This window comes from Pseudorasbora parva, chromosome 6, assembly GCF_024679245.1.
Source record: "Pseudorasbora parva isolate DD20220531a chromosome 6, ASM2467924v1, whole genome shotgun sequence".
Lineage (NCBI taxonomy): Eukaryota > Metazoa > Chordata > Actinopteri > Cypriniformes > Gobionidae > Pseudorasbora > Pseudorasbora parva.
In genome coordinates, this window is record NC_090177.1 from 8,420,954 (window position 1) to 8,438,745 (window position 17,792).

The 17,792-nt window shown below is 37.1% G+C and overlaps 1 long non-coding RNA gene across 1 annotated transcript; it reads right to left on the bottom strand.

Annotated features, from left to right (window-relative positions):
* Positions 1–824: 824 nt before the first annotated feature.
* On the bottom strand, positions 825–17,757 carry LOC137078342 (uncharacterized). The gene is made up of 5 exons (XR_010905289.1): positions 17,203–17,757; positions 16,613–16,673; positions 16,367–16,515; positions 9,463–9,697; positions 825–2,161 (listed from the first exon to the last, which is right to left on the bottom strand). It is a non-coding gene; the product is annotated as an uncharacterized lncRNA (long non-coding RNA).
* Positions 17,758–17,792: the final 35 nt, after the last annotated feature.

The window sequence follows — 17,792 nt, forward strand, 5'->3', positions numbered from 1 at the left end:
GACATGAACATCTTGGATGTTGTGGGGCGAGAAAATAATCAGGACATTTTAATTCTGAAATGAACTACTCTTTTAACTCAACCAGTTCTGCAATGTCATACACACACACACACACACACACACACACACACACACACACACACACACACACACACACACACACACACACACACACACACACCTATACGGGTTTATGTGGTTTATGAGGACACTTCAGCCCAAACCAGTTTTTTGGTGTATTACAGGGACACCCCTTTCCACTTGCTCTACAGTGATGTGGAGGGTATCAAAAATTTTGTTTTGAGCCAAACAACACAGATTTCTCTTCAGAATTTGTATACACACAACACAACTTATAATATTACCACCTGACAATATACATAATTATGAGGACACATAATTAAGTGTCTAAGCCCCGCCTATGACAAAAAACGAAATTATAAGGACAGTGGATACACAACACACATAAATGACATTAATGTGTATTAGAGGGACAAACATGAATTAATGGGACATTGCAATACACAAACACAAACGTGAAGGCATTGTGCATTAAAAGGACACACCTGATTTATGAGGACAAATGAACACAGTACTGAGACTGCAAACACATCCTCACCTGTGGCTCATACTCCAACACACAACCATTCTAAACTATGATATTCTGATATCTGAATATGCAACTATGTCTTTTACACTATACTGCTATTTGTGTGATCACATGACCTTTAAACAGACATGAGGACATACGACAGTGCACACCTTCAGAGAACAAGAAGTTTATTAGTGCTCGTTTACAACATTACAGCTGTTGCCCTTACAATATTACATAAATCACAAGATACTTAAAACCTCTCATAAACATAATTAACAAAAATTGCTGAAAATAAATGAAAGGGTCCCCCCTCATGTTTTTTTCTAAACCTGTATGAGTTTCTTTCTTCTGCTGAACACAAAGGAAGATATTTTGAAGAATGTGGGTGAGCAGACGGGTGACGGTAGCCATGAGTTCAATAGCACAGAAAAAACACTTCGGCAGACAATTTCAACATCCCTTTAAAGCTTTCAACAGAAGTTTAAGACATAGCCATACATTTGAACAAAACAGAATAAACAGCAGCGGCAACAGAAGAAAAAACAAACATGGGTAACACTTTAGAATAACGTTCAGTTATAAGTTTAGATGATGAACTAAATCATTTACAAAACATAACTATACATTCATTAATGATTAATAAGTGATATGCTAACCATTAACAAATGTGCTGTTTATTATCAAAACAGATCAATAGTAGATGTTTGAGTTATTAGATGATGTACTATAATTAACACTTAAACATTATTGGAGTATTTATGTCAAACTTGTTTTAGTGTCATCTCAAACAATGGCTAATCTTGAACAAATGATGAACAGACTATTAGTAAATGATCAGTAATGTATTGATGAATCCAAGTTTTCAGCTGGTGTGTGTTCAACTGCACACACATGCTAAAGCAGCATCATTGAGAAGAGTCGTTCCAGTCAGGGGACTGCAGTGTGTTCTGAATCTCTGCAGTCCTCTGTGTGGGATCTGGGATAATGTGAAGTGGATTAATGTCCTCTGACACACACATCAGGTGATGAGCAGAAGTGTCAGAGGTCGAACCCTCACCGGTCAGCACTTACACTAGTGTTCAACACCTACTACAGGTGATGTGGAACTCATTTACAACTCTTTCTGCATCCCCTAATCTAAAGTGTACACTACAATTGTATACACATCACTTGTATATGAATATATGGTATAGCATTCCACTAAAAATGAATGAATGTATTAACCAATAACTTATAAATTACTTATAACTGAATTAACAAAACAGTCATAAAATGTTAGCATACTACTAAGTCATTTATGAATGTCATGTTTTGTAAATGATTAGTTCATCATTATCTAATAACTTATAAGTGACTTATAACTGAACATTATTATAAAGTGTTACCAAACATTTAGCAAGTTTCATGTAAGCGATAATCCCTGATTCCTGACAAAGGCTCGCTGTTTTGCTGAAGCCGGACGCTCTGCAGTTTACCCGGTGAACTGTGCTCAGTTCTGCAGACTCCGCTGGAGGCCATATCTGCCGTTTTCTTCTTGCCTCGCCCCTTCAGAAGATTCAAGAATCCCTACAAAAGAGGAAAACAGATTCTTTAACCCATGGGGTGAAAACCACTTCCTTTTCTCCCAACTCGTCCCACTGTCCTCACCCTCATCTTTAGTCTAGAACTGATTAATAATCGGAGACAAAAGTGATGGGCTGCTGTTTGTTAAATACTTGTGTTTGTTGTGTGTGTGTGTGTGTGGCCTACACCTGGGTTATGAGGACATGTGTTTTGTGAGGACACGTGATTTATGAGGACATTATCATAAGATGATGTTCCTGATGTTTGGCCTGACTGAAGAACCTCAGTGTTGTGTGTGTGTGTGTGGCTTACACCTGGGTTATGAGGACACATGATTTATGAGGACATTATCATAAGATGATGTTCCTGATGTTTTACTTGACTGAAGAACCTCAGTGTTGTGTGTGTTGTGTGTGGCTTACACCTGGGTTATGAGGACACATGATTTATGAGGACATTATCATAAGATGATGTTCCTGATGTTCGACCTGACTGAAGAACCTTAGTGTTGTGTGTGTGTGTGGCTTACACCTGGGTTATGAGGACACATGATTTATGAGGACATCATAAGATGATGTTCCTGATGTTTGACTTGACTGAAGAACCTCAGTGTTGTGTGTGTATGTGTGTATGTGTGGCTTACACCTGGGTTATGAGGACACATGATTTATAAGGACATTATCATAAGATGATGTTCCTGATGTTTTACTTGACTGAAGAACCTCAGTGTTGTGTGTGTATGTGTGTGTGTGTGTGGCTTACACCTGGGTTATGAGGACACATGATTTATGAGGACATTATCATAAGATGATGTTCCTGATGTTTGGCCTGACTGAAGAACCTCAGTGTTGTGTGTGTGTGTGGCTTACACCTGGGTTATGAGGACACGTGTTTTGTGAGGACATTATCATAAGATGATGTTCCTGATGTTTGACTTGATTGAAGAACCTCCGTGTTGTGTGTGTGTGTGAGTGTGTGTGTGTGGCTTACACCTGGGTTATGAGGACACGTGTTTTGTGAGGACATTATCATAAGATGATGTTCCTGATGTTTGACTTGACTGAAGAACCTCAGTTTTGTGTGTGTGTGTGTGTGGCTTACACCTGGGTTATGAGGACACATGATTTATGAGGACATTATCATAAGATGATGTTCCTGATGTTTGACCTGACTGAAGAACCTCAGTGTTGTGTGTGTATGTGTGTGTGTGTGTGTGGCTTACACCTGGGTTATGAGGACACATGATTTATGAGGACATTATCATAAGATGATGTTCCTGATGTTTGACTTGACTGAAGAACCTCAGTGTTGTGTGTGTGTGTGTGTGTGTGTGGCTTACACCTGGGTTATGAGGACACATGATTTATGAGGACATTATCATAAGATGATGTTCCTGATGTTTGACTTGACGGAAGAACCTCAGTGTTGTGTGTGTATGTGTGTGTGTGTGTGGCTTACACCTGGGTTATGAGGACACATGATTTATGAGGACATTATCATAAGATGATGTTCCTGATGTTTGACTTGACTGAAGAACCTCAGTTTTGTGTGTGTGTGTGTGTGTGTGTGTGGCTTACACCTGGGTTATGAGGACACATGATTTATGAGGACATTCTCATAAGATGATGTTCCTGATGTTTGACCTGACTGAAGAACCTCAGTGTTGTGTGTGTGTGTGTGGCTTACACCTGGGTTATGAGGACACATGATTTATGAGGACATTCTCATAAGATGATGTTCCTGATGTTTGACTTGACTGAAGAACCTCAGTTTTGTGTGTGTGTGTGTGTGTCTTACACCTGGGTTATGAGGACACATGATTTATGAGGACATTATCATAAGATGATGTTCCTGATGTTTTAGTTGACTGAAGAACCTCAGTGTTGTGTGTGTGTGTGTGGCTTACACCTGGGTTATGAGGACACATGATTTATGAGGACATTATCATAAGATGATGTTCCTGATGTTTGACCTGACTGAAGAACCTCAGTGTTATGTGTGTGTGTGGCTTACACCTGGGTTGTGAGGACACGTGATTTATGAGGACATCATCATAAGATGATGTTCCTGATGTTTGACTTGACTGAAGAACCTCAGTGTTGTGTGTGTGTGTGGCTTACACCTGGGTTGTGAGGACACGTGATTTATGAGGACATCATCATAAGATGATGTTCCTGATGTTTGACTTGACTGAAGAACCTCAGTGTTGTGTGTGTGTGTGGCTTACACCTGGGTTGTGAGGACACGTGATTTATGAGGACATTATCATAAGATGATGTTCCTGATGTTTTAGTTGACTGAAGAACCTCAGTGTTGTGTGTGTGTGTGGCTTACACCTAGGTTGTGAGGACACGTAATTACGGGGATATGGAATAACACACTTGAACACAACTCATGGTTGACTCAAAGTGCTGTCCAATACCCATAAAGACAAACATAATAGAAAGAGAATACAAACAATACAGTAGATAAGTTATACCTGGTTAAAAGCTAACCATAACCCTATTTATATGTAGTAAAAAGTTATAGTTAACCTCTAGTCTGGCTAACCCTGACCCTGACCATAACAGAAGTAGGTAGTAAAAGTTATAGTTAACCTCTAGTCTGGCTAACCCTGACCCTGATCATAACAGAAGTAGGTAGTAAAAGTTATAGTTAACCTCTAGTCTGGCTAACCCTGACCCTGATCATAACAGAAGTAGGTAGTAAAAGTTATAGTTAACCTCTAGTCTGGCTAACCCTGACCCTGATCATAACAGAAGTAGGTAGTAAAAGTTATAGTAGACCTATAGTCTGGCTAACCCTAACCCTGATCATGACAGAAGTAGGTAGTAAAAGTTATAGTTAACCTCTAGTCTGGCTAACCCTAACCCTGATCATAACCGAAGTAGGTAGTAAAAGTTATTGTTAACCTCTAGTCTGGCTAACCCTAATCCTGATCATAACAGAAGTAGGTAGTAAAAGTTATAGTAGACCTCTAGTCTGGCTAACCCTAACCCTGATCATAACAGAAGTAGGTAGTAAAAGTTATCGTTAACCTCTAGTCTGGCTAACCCTAACCCTGATCATAACAGAAGTAGGTAGTAAAAGTTATAGTAGACCTCTAGTCTGGCTAACCCTAACCCTGCTCATAACAGAAGTAGGTAGTAAAAGTTATAGTTAACCTCTAGTATGGCTAACCCTAACCCTGATTATAACAGAAGTAGATAGTAAAAGTTATAGTTAACCTCTAGTCTGTCTAACCCTAACCCTGATCATAACAGAAGTAGGTAGTAAAAGTTATAGTAGACCTATAGTCTGGCTAACCCTAACCCTGATCATGACAGAAGTAGGTAGTAAAAGTTATAGTTAACCTCTAGTCTGGCTAACCCTAACCCTGATCATAACCGAAGTAGGTAGTAAAAGTTATTGTTAACCTCTAGTCTGGCTAACCCTAACCCTGATCATAACAGAAGTAGGTAGTAAAAGTTATAGTAGACCTCTAGTCTGGCTAACCCTAACCCTGATCATAACAGAAGTAGGTAGTAAAAGTTATCGTTAACCTCTAGTCTGGCTAACCCTAACCCTGATCATAACAGAAGTAGGTAGTAAAAGTTATAGTTTACCTCTAGTCTGGCTAACCCTAACCCTGATCATGACAGAAGTAGGTAGTAAAAGTTATAGTAGACCTATAGTCTGGCTAACCCTAACCCTGATCATGACAGAAGTAGGTAGTAAAAGTTATAGTTAACCTCTAGTCTGGCTAACCCTAACCCTGATCATAACCGAAGTAGGTAGTAAAAGTTATTGTTAACCTCTAGTCTGGCTAACCCTAATCCTGATCATAACAGAAGTAGGTAGTAAAAGTTATAGTAGACCTCTAGTCTGGCTAACCCTGATCATAACAGAAGTAGGTAGTAAAAGTTATCGTTAACCTCTAGTCTGGCTAACCCTAACCCTGATCGTAACAGAAGTAGGTAGTAAAAGTTATAGTTAACCTCTAGTCTGTCTAACCCTAACCCTGATCATAACAGAAGTAGGTAGTAAAAGTTATAGTAGACCTCAAGTCTGGCTAACCCTAACCCTGATCATAACAGAAGTAGGTAGTAAAAGTTATAGTTTACCTCTAGTCTGGCTAACCCTAACCCTGATCATAACAGAAGTAGGTAGTAAAAGTTATAGTAGACCTCTAGTCTGGCTAACCCTAACCCTGATCATAACAGAAGTAGGTAGTAAAAGTTATAGTTTACCTCTAGTCTGGCTAACCCTAACCCTGATCATAACAGAAGTAGGTAGTAAAAGTTATAGTTAACCTCTAGTCTGGCTAACCCTAACCCTGATCATAACAGAAGTAGGTAGTAAAAGTTATAGTTTACCTCTAGTCTGGCTAACCCTAACCCTGATCATAACAGAAGTAGGTAGTAAAAGTTATAGTAGACCTCTAGTCTGGCTAACCCTAACCCTGATCATAACAGAAGTAGGTAGTAAAAGTTATAGTTTACCTCTAGTCTGGCTAACCCTAACCCTGATCATAACAGAAGTAGGTAGTACAAGTTATAGTAGACCTCTAGTCTGGCTAACCCTAACCCTGATCATAACAGAAGTAGGTAGTAAAAGTTATAGTTAACCTCTAGTCTGGCTAACCCTACCCCTGATCATAACAGAAGTAGGTAGTAAAAGTTATAGTTTACCTCTAGTCTGGCTAACCCTGACCCTGATCATGACAGAAGTATGTAGTAAAAGTTATAGTTTACCTCTAGTCTGGCTAACCCTAACCCTGATCATAACAGAAGTAGGTACTAAAAGTTATAGTTTACCTCTAGTCTGGCTAATCCTAATCCTGACCATAACAGAAGTAGGCAGTAAAAGTTATAGTAGACCTATAGTCTGGCTAACCCTAACCCTGATCATGACAGAAGTAGGTAGTAAAAGTTATAGTCAACCTCTAGTCTGGCTAACCCTAACCCTGATCATAACAGAAGTAGGTAGTAAAAGTTATAGTTTACCTCTAGTCTGTCTAATCCTAATCCTGATCATAACAGAAGTAGGCAGTAAAAGTTATAGTAGACCTCTAGTCTGGCTAACCCTAACCCTGATCATGACAGAAGTAGGTAGTAAAAGTTATAGTTAACCTCTAGTCTGGCTAACCCTAACCCTGATCATAACAGAAGTAGGTAGTAAAAGTTATAGTTAACCTCTAGTCTGTCTAACCCTAACCCTGATCATAACAGAAGTAGGTAGTAAAAGTTATAGTTAACCTCTAGTCTGGCTAACTCTAACCCTGATCATAACAGAAGTAGGTAGTAAAAGTTATAGTTAACCTCTAGTCTGTCTAACCCTAACCCTGATCATAACAGAAGTAGGTAGTAAAAGTTATAGTTTACCTCTAGTCTGGCTAACCCTAACCCTGATCATAACAGAAGTAGGTAGTAAAAGTTATAGTTTACCTCTAGTCTGTCTAATCCTAATCCTGATCATAACAGAAGTAGGCAGTAAAAGTTATAGTAGACCTATAGTCTGGCTAACCCTTACCCTGATCATGACAGAAGTAGGTAGTAAAAGTTATAGTAGACCTATAGTCTGGCTAACCCTAACCCTGATCATGACAGAAGTAGGCAGTAAAAGTTATAGTTTACCTCTAGTCTGTCTAATCCTAATCCTGATCATAACAGAAGTAGGCAGTAAAAGTTATAGTTAACCTCTAGTCTGTCTAATCCTAATCCTGATCATAACAGAAGTAGGCAGTAAAAGTTATAGTTAACCTCTAGTCTGGCTAACCCTAACCCTGATCATGACAGAAGTAGGTAGTAAAAGTTATAGTTAACCTCTAGTCTGGCTAACCCTAACCCTGATCATAACCAAAGTAGGTAGTAAAAGTTATAGTTTACCTCTAGTCTGGCTAACCCTGACCCTGATCATAACAGAAGTAGGTAGTAAAAGTTATAGTAGACCTATAGTCTGGCTAACCCTTACCCTGATCATAACAGAAGTAGGTAGTACAAATTATAGTTAACCTCTAGTCTGGCTAACCCTAACCCTGATCATAACAGAAGTAGGTAGTAAAAGTTATCGTTAACCTCTAGTCTGGCTAACCCTGACCCTGATCATAACAGAAGTAGGTAGTAAAAGTTATCGTTAACCTATAGTCCGGCGGCCCGCCACATTCTAATCTGCCCCGATTTTACCAGATTTTAGTTTGACTGACAGATGCTTTGCCAAAGCAATTGAGTAAAACACAACTTCAAAGAAACTGAGAATGCTGAAAAATGTAAAAAAAAATATATATATGTTTGGTTTATTATGAAACTGATAATGAACCAAAAATTAATTTTTTTACATTGCTGAAATGAAATAAGTATTCTGTTTCTGCATATTTATGTAAAAGAGAAGCGCACACTTTGCTCATGCAAACAGCTTCTGATCTGGTGTTTTCAGCGTATCAGGTCACAGTAACACACACACACAACACTGAGGTTCTTCAGTCAAGTCCAACATCAGGAACATCATCTTATGATAATGTCCTCATAAATCATGTGTCCTCATAACCCAGGTGTAAGCCACACACACACACACAACACTGGGGTTCTTCAGTCAAGTCAAACATCAGGAACATCATCTTATGATAATGTCCTCATAAATCATGTGTCCTCATAACCCAGGTGTAAGCCACACACACACACACACAACACTGGGGTTCTTCAGTCAAGTCAAACATCAGGAACATCATCTTATGATAATGTCCTCATAAATCATGTGTCCTCATAACCCAGGTGTAAGCCACACACTCACACACACACACACAACACTGAGGTTCTTCAGTCAAGTCAAACATCAGGAACATCTTCTTATGATAATGTCCTCACAAAACATGTGTCCTCTTAACCCAGGTGTAAGCCACACACACACACACACACAAACAACACTGAGGTTCTTCAGTCAAGTCAAACATCAGGAACATCTTCTTATGAGAATGTCCTCATAAATCATGTGTCCTCATAACCCAGGTGTAAGCCACACACACACACACAACACTGAGGTTCTTCAGTCAGGTCAAACATCAGGAACATCATCTTATGAGAATGTCCTTATAAATCATGTGTCCTCACAACCCAGGTGTAAGCCACACACACACACACAACACTGAGGTTCTTCAGTCAAGTCAGACATCAGGAACATCTTCTTATGATAAGGTCCTCACAAAACGTGTAAGCCACACACACCTGACATACTGTGATGCATTTAAAGTCAGGAACATTACCTTGGATAATATGAATCTTTAAAATAATCTTGCAAATGCTAAAAAGGTTATGTAAAGTTTACAGTACCGTGCATTTCCTTGGCCACTCAGAATCGCCGTAATCGTGTGATATCTTCACCAGGACAGATGCTCCTTACAGCAAATAGGCAAACGTGAAGTTTTTCTATCCACACGGATCGTCTTCATCCAGTTGTTTGGATTCATATGTTCAGAGATTACAAGTCATCCAAAGGGAACTGTCATCTCGGGCTGATCAACACTAAATAAATGACAATTCAACTTTCAATTAAGAATTCTTATTCCTGTTAGACACAAAAAAAGACAATATCAGTGATGAAAATCTAATATCATCAAATATATTCTTTGTGATCACCAATCATTTAATAGTTTAATAGCGTTTGGTATTAAGATGTGTTTTGGACGATCGGATCAAAAGTGGATGATGCTCAACACAGGTGTAAATGGGGTTTAAAACATTTTGAGCTTGTCAACTTTCAACCACTTCCAGAAGTTGGAAAACTCATTCGACCAGATTGCTTTCGTAGTGTAACGTCTGTGTGGTTGAATGTGTTCGAACAGTCACAAAAGACCGCCTGCTCTCCGCTGAATGACCTAATGTGGAAACTAGAGATGCTTCGATACCAGTATCGGTATCAGCCCAAAATACCAGAGAAAGATTAAATAAATGCATCTAATTAACAGAATATTAAACAAAATTAAATATCCATACTATAGCTGCTGTGCACAAGCTGATGAGTGAAACACGCAGAATGGATTAAGCTGACGTTTTTCACAGACATCGCTGAAAATGATGGCCCATAATTACACAGACTTCTGTTGCATGCACTTGACTGCTAACCCACTCACCAGGACAAATTTGGATTAAAAATACATTGTATATGCAAATAAAAAAAGGTTGAAGGTTACATTACATTTTAATATAAGATGTAAAATTTTTATTTGACATAAGAAGACACAGATATGACAGTTAATACATTTAAAAATACTGTTCACCTCTGGCTTTATTGATCAGTTATTTTAGGGTTTTGATCTTCTCTTGAGTCTTTGACTAGGCTAGGCATTAAGGGTGTGAACCTACACTGGTCTCACGGTTCGGTTCGATTCGATTATGATTATCATGCCATCGATTCGGTTCGATAACACGATTCAGCACACTGCACTGACGATGCACTTCATCCTCATGTATATAATTTTGTCAGTCAGTTATAGGAACTGAACCTTTTATTTTACCTGCTCAAAGAAAACACACTTCTTTAATGTATCAAACATGAAACAAAACGTAAAAACATAAAACGTTTTGTGACCAAATGTAAATAAATCGTTTTGATAAATCAGATATATCTAATCTGTAAAAATGCATGAAATGACCAGGTGTAAACATGCCCTTTAAGAACTCGAACGTTGATATAATTAGATTTTTGGCTGAGCTGGGTCCACCTTGTCACTGACAGGCGTTTAACAGCTCACGATGAAAATGGCTGACGTGGTTTCTCAAGTTAGTGGTATTACCCCATGCACATTTTATTTGTGCGTGACAATTTTCACACAGCACGTGTGTTCTCCAGGTCGTGCTTACCAGGTTGTTCAAAAAATCCGAAATGTGCCCAGATGTCTGCTTTTAAAATAGTTGGAGCATTTTTAACTACTCACACTCGTGTCTCGCCTCCCTCTGCCTTTGTATGCTACCACGACAATGCACATACACGACAAATGATGGCAGAAAAGCGTCAGTACATTATAATAGGTTATGGTCTATTACTGAACTGATACCGAATCGTCCTTGTCTGCATCGCGATGCATCAAAAAAACAAATAATTTCGACAGCCCAACTAGGCATGTTTCCTATTAATTGTCCTAGGAACCTCTAAGTTTATTTTAATTTTTGTGTATTTTGTATTACTCTATAATGTTGTAGTTGAAGGTTATTTAAAAATTTACAAAACAGGCCAAAAGTTTGGACACGTTACTATTTGTAATGTTTTTGAAAGAAGTTTCTTCTGCTCATCAACCCTGCATTTATTTGATCAAAAATACAGAAAAAAATTAATATTGTGATATATTATTACAATTTAAAATATTTGTTTTTCAATGTATTCTACTTTAAATGATCATTTATTTCTGTGATCAAAGCTGATTTTTCAGGATCGTTCCTCCAGTCTTCAGTGATCATGATCCTTCAGAAATCATTCTCATATTCTGATTTATTATGAGTGTTGGAAACAGTTCTGCTGACTAATATATTTGATGAATAAAAGGTTCAAAAGAACTGCATTTATTCAAAATAAAAACATATTTTCAAATAATATAAATCTCCTTTACTATCACTTTTTATCAATTTAACACATCCTTGCTGAATAAAATTATTGATTTATTTAAAAAAAGAAATAAAAAAATGACTGACCAGTATTGTATACTGTTGTTACAAAAGATTTCTATTTTTAAAACATTTGCTTCTTTTTTTTTTTTTTTTTTTTTTTACTTTTTATTCATCAAAGTATTATAAAAACATATCACAGGTTATGAAATAATATTAGTGACCAGAACTGTTTCCAACACTCATAATGAATCCTCATATGAGAATGATTTCTGACGGATCGTGATCACTGAAGACTGGAGGAATGATCCGGAAAATACAGCTCTGATCACAGAAATAAATCATCATTTAAAGGAGAATACACTGAAAAACAAATATTTTAAATTGTAATAATATATCACAATATTAATTTTTTTCTGTATTTTTGATCAAATAAATGCAGGGTTGATGAGCAGAAGAAACTTCTTTCAAAAACATTACACATAGTAACGTGTCCAAACTTTTGGCCTGTACTATATATATATATATATATATATATATATATATATATATATATATATATATATATATATATATATATATATATATATATATATATATATATATTGAGCCCTGCAAATATAGGGAGTTACTTTCAAGTCCTGCCTCTTTTGTTATAAAATTAAGTTGTTATGGGGAAAAATAATGTCTAAAATAAAGTCTGGCCCACCAGGAATTTCAATGGGCCCACCCTGCATCTCAAAGCTGGAGCCGGGCCTGTGATACAGCAATAGCATGAACAGTGGAAGTAACTGTAGCTCCTATAATACAGTTTAACAGGCATAATTAGGCATGCAAATAACTGAAGGATATCTATTTGCTAAGCCAACTCAATTTGATTCATATTCTTTTGGTTTCTCTATTCATTATTTTTAAAAATGAAAAATGCAATGAAAATACAAGTTATTGGTACTATTGGTAAGTTGGAAGTTCGTTCTGGAAAAGTGGTATCAGTTCATCCCTAGCGTAAACATTACAGGACGTGTGCAAGACAGTCAGCTAATTACCCAAGTTACCCAAGAGAAAAAACGTAGAGCACAATGTTCTATCTCACCATTTCTTGATTTCTGACACATTCACAGTGTTCGGCTGGTCTCCGGTCACATGAGATAATTTTTGTCCATTAGAACAAAAGACCCGAAAAAGCCCATACATTTACTCACCCATACACCCTCCCTTTGAAGAAATCAGGACAGAAGTGGTTGAAAATGAATAAAAGAGACTGACTAAAACACCAAGTGTAAACGGGAATGTGTGTCCCTCATCTACTCGAGATCCGATCGACCAAAACGCATCTTAATACCAGGTGTAAATTAGGGATGCACAATTTATTGCCACCATATCGTTATCATCCAATAAATGGACATTATTAATGTTAACGTTATCAATCCGATATGAAAATTATGCCGATATATATAAGCTGATAGATCATGTAATTTTCCTTCAGCCGAGACACTTCAGATGCGCAGTATTCATCATGATGGTTTTGAATTGCTTGATATGATTGGAATCACTTTTTTAAAATGTAATGTAAGGGGGGGCTTACATTAGCTTACATTGTTACAGCCATTAAAATAGTTCAGTTTTGTTTTTAATGTCAAAGTAGTTATATTTTGTTTTGTTTCATTGTTAAGTTAATTTAGAAAAATGTTTAGAGCAATTTTTTGTTTGTTAAATTAAAGTTTACATTTTTTTAAGTGACGACCAAGCGGCCAGTGGCCAACAGTGAGTAAACCGCATGTTTAATCAATTTAGCCTCTCAAATCAACTATTGACTTGTCTTGCCTATAATAAAATCCATAGATTTAAAACACTTCAAGTATCACAATGTTAGTTAATTTAGCCTACTATAATATTACCTCCACATTAAAAAGCCATTTTTGACGAGCTGAGGCAGGCTGATGCTGCTCGCAACGGCACTCACAAACGAAACGAGCTAAACAATCTAAACAAATACAAAAATAAAAGAACATGCAGTTTGTATTATACCTTACACCTCTGCAAAATGAATATAAATCAGATCTTAAATTCCCGCGGTATAGCCTATATTTAACGGAGTTCACAGCAACGAAAGCAAAAGATTCAAGATGCATTTTATTCAGCAGCTCAAAGACCGCAAAATGAAAGAGTGAAGCACTGGTAAGATCATTTATTAATTTTTATTGAAGATGATTGTGTTTTTGAGCATCTAAGACTTAGATTACGACCATTTGCGTTGGCTTGCTTTACTCATTTGCGGCGATGCGTGTTGCAGCTCCATCATATCTATCTGACTACAACCTATAGCCCATAACACGCTCTCACACACGTTTATTATTTAACCATTTGCCAGGAGTAAAATTTACACGTGGTTTAAGATACCTGGTCAGAGAAAATGAATGAAGGAATCATTTGTAAAAAGGCCCTAACTCTAGCAGCTGCTGAAGAAACGCGCGCTGCTGCTGGCGCTGGACTCTTTAACCCTGAGCGAGCATGTCTTGACAGTCGAGTAAGCTATCATGGTCTCATGATGTTTCCACCAGTGCAGCACATCTCATTGTTCCTTTTAATTAATCAAATAAATATAAAACAAATGAGAAGCCTAAAAAGGTCCGAAGCCCGGCCCACATTTAGGTATGACGTGAAAATTAGCCCGAAGTCCGGCCCTAGGGGCGTAAAAAAGTCGGGCTCTACTCTAGTGTGAATCTAGGTTCTATTGTTGAGCTGTACTGTATGTTCTGCTGTTTGCACAATAAAATAAAAACGTGAAAAAAGTATTTTTAACGGGTCACAGATACTCGTCGGTTGCATTTTTATGTAATGCTAAGTCAATATTATAATCTTATCAGTTAACTGTTAATAATCGATTAATAAGCATCGCTTGTCGGTCGGGAAAATTAACCGAAATGAGCATCCCTAGTAGAGAGGTTTATATAAAGGGGTTTGAGTGATCAATTATCAGTATTTACATTTCTCTCCGATATGGCAGGAAATTAATGTGGAGGATTTGAACTGTGAAGATGATTGACGGCAGTTTAAACTGTGATATGATGCACATAACTAAGCAACAGAGTCCGTTAAAGATAATAAAGTAGTATGTCCCAAAACTTGCATACTCTTCTGCTACACACTCAAAAGTATATACTTTTGTTCACAAAAAGAGTATACTTTTAGGACGTAGTATAAGTAGGCGAATTGGGACGCAGCGTATGTCTTTTGGAATTAAAGTGCGCAGTGATCTGCCTTGAAACTCGAGCTGGCGCCGGCTGTTCTTCCCTGCCAAAAAAACAGAATGGGTCACGTGACCTCCAGAGCTCTATAGGATGCGTTTGGTTGAGTTAATTAACGTTGGAGTAAAGCGCTTTATAGTACCGTTGATCATCTTTAGCTTCAGCACGTACTGCTCAAACAGTGATGCACAACATTAATAACTACTGGGACTGTCCTATACACAACATTACACTGAGAACACTCTTGTAATAAAATGCTGTTAATTCTTTGGGATTAGCTGTTGTGTTTCAGTGTGTTGTTGCAGAAGGGCAATTCTACAACAGGAGTTACACAGATTAGCATGCAACTTAGTCAAAGCTTCACTTGAGCATTTGCGTAATTTTTTGCAGATATAAGCAATATAGCGTGTTTCATTGAGTTAATAACCCGCAGCACATCATTGTACGAGTGATCATCTTAATCTTTAGCGCACGCTCTGTAGCAATGCACAACATTAATAACATATGATTGGGGTTGTCATATTACATTATAATAGTATACACTAATGTAATAAGTTGTAAAGTCTTCGGGTTTAGTTGTTGTGTTTCATAGGAAGAGCGCTATTCTGACTACATAACTTAGATCATCTGTGTGTGATTTTGTGCAAATATAAGTTGCAATACCATGTTGATTTTGTTCAAATATCTGCATTATCGTATACAGGATGTGTTCTGTTGAGTAAATAACCTGGTAGCAACGTGGAGACTTATCCATGGCACATGCATTTTGATTCTTTATAGCCTAAGTCATGCTGGCCAATGACTTGTTTGCATTATTTAGTTTTTTTTTTTTTTTTTTTTAGGCAGTGGGTGTTTTTGGTAACACTTTACAATGAGGTCTCATTTGTTAATGCATTAACTAACATGAACTAATATAAAGCAATAACCTTTGTTAATGGTAGTTATGTTGAATGAAAATGTTGAGATTAACATGAACTAAGGTTCATAAATCCTGTAGAAGCATTATTCATTCATTGGTGGATCATGTTAACTGATGATAATAAAATCAAACCTTATTGTACAATTTGTTTTATTATACAGAATTGGCCATAGGAGTGTAAAACTAATTTTAAAAGTTAAGGAATCTTACACTAGTACAAACTGTACTCCATATGTTTGATTTATGTTAAAGTGCTTGGGATATGGCTTTTTTTTTTATGGTGAGCCTTTAGTTTTTGTAATCAGGTGCTCAAAGTATATAAAAATTTGTATTTAGGTATAGGTCAATATATTGGTTATCGGCTTTCTGATATAAATTATTATCATTATCGGGCAAAATGTTCATATCGGTGCATCCCTATTGTAAACAGGGCCATAATTACAAACTTACATACACATCAAACACTTACCAGAGGAGTTTTCCATCATAATGAAGCTCAAAGATGAACACTTTCAGAGCGTCATAAAGATATGTTCTTTGCCTCCGCTCTCATTCTTCTTTGCTTATGAGTCTCGTCTGTATTCCAGCAGGAAATCTGCCTTCTCAAACTCAGTACAACTGAACAACAGAAGAAAAACATCACTGTAAACAACATATGTATCTGGCACAGCTTTATTAAACAAAATATTTTCACTTAAACTTAGCTCTATCAGACCATTCTCTCTTCTGAAGGGAAAACTGTACAGCCTCCTCCAGCACATTATCTGATGTGTCTGCTGTCATAAAGAAAAACATCTATAATTATGACCATTGCATTTAATTTAACATTATTCAGCAAGATTGTTTTCATTATAAACATTAATACTTACAGTTCTATTGGTACAGAGTATATTTTATTACATTCAGGAGGAATAAAAGCATATATTGATTTCCTAGTTTCTTAAAAATGATAATAATAGTAACTTTAAACCGAGCTAACATTAAACTACAGTACTATTTACAGTAACATGTCAGGATACTTTATCCCCTTCACAGATTGTAGTCATGACAACGCATTGTTACGATGGCTAGACTGATGTATGTGCTCAAAATAAGTTATTTACAATTATATTGGAATGTAAAACAAGTTAAATATGACAAGCATCTCTGATTCTCTGGGATCAGAATGACTCTATGCTAGCCCCGTTAGCATCAGGTGCTAACGTTAGTTGCTTTCTGACTGCAAAACGAGCAGATAATAGCTTATAAAACACACACAAACAAGACAAAATGAGCCACAAGCGATTAAACAGCAGATTAACTTACCTTTCTTTTAATAGTTGCTTCAAACAGGTCCAAATCACAGAAGTTTTCTCAGGTGGTTTCAATCCAGTCCAAACAGGAAATTAACCGATTATATGATATTATAATATATTTAAGGATTACATTTCATCGAGGGATCACTCTACGTTAAAAAATATATTTGACAGTTCATCAATTGTAGACAATAATGCTTAAATAATGAGTAAATTACATAAATCCACTTGTATAAGGAAATTAGATGTACACATTGGGTCTGAGAAATTCCGACATTATGAGGACTTCAGGCGGTCAGCCAATCAGAAGCTCCGATTCCTTACACGAGAGTGAATATTTATGAGGGGTGCAGTACCGCAGACCCACGTCCAGGGGCGCTGTCTCGATACACAGCTGATACACAAAATCAGGTCTATGTGAATTATAAGGACTTTAGCTGAAATTCTGGATTTTAGCTCCCCCTATGTATAGAAACACTTCTACACTGTTAGAATTATGAGGACATCGGCCCTGTCCTCATAATTCAAAATGTCCTCATAATGTGGCATGTATTCAGGTGAAATGTCCCCGTAATACACATAGGCGCACACACACACACA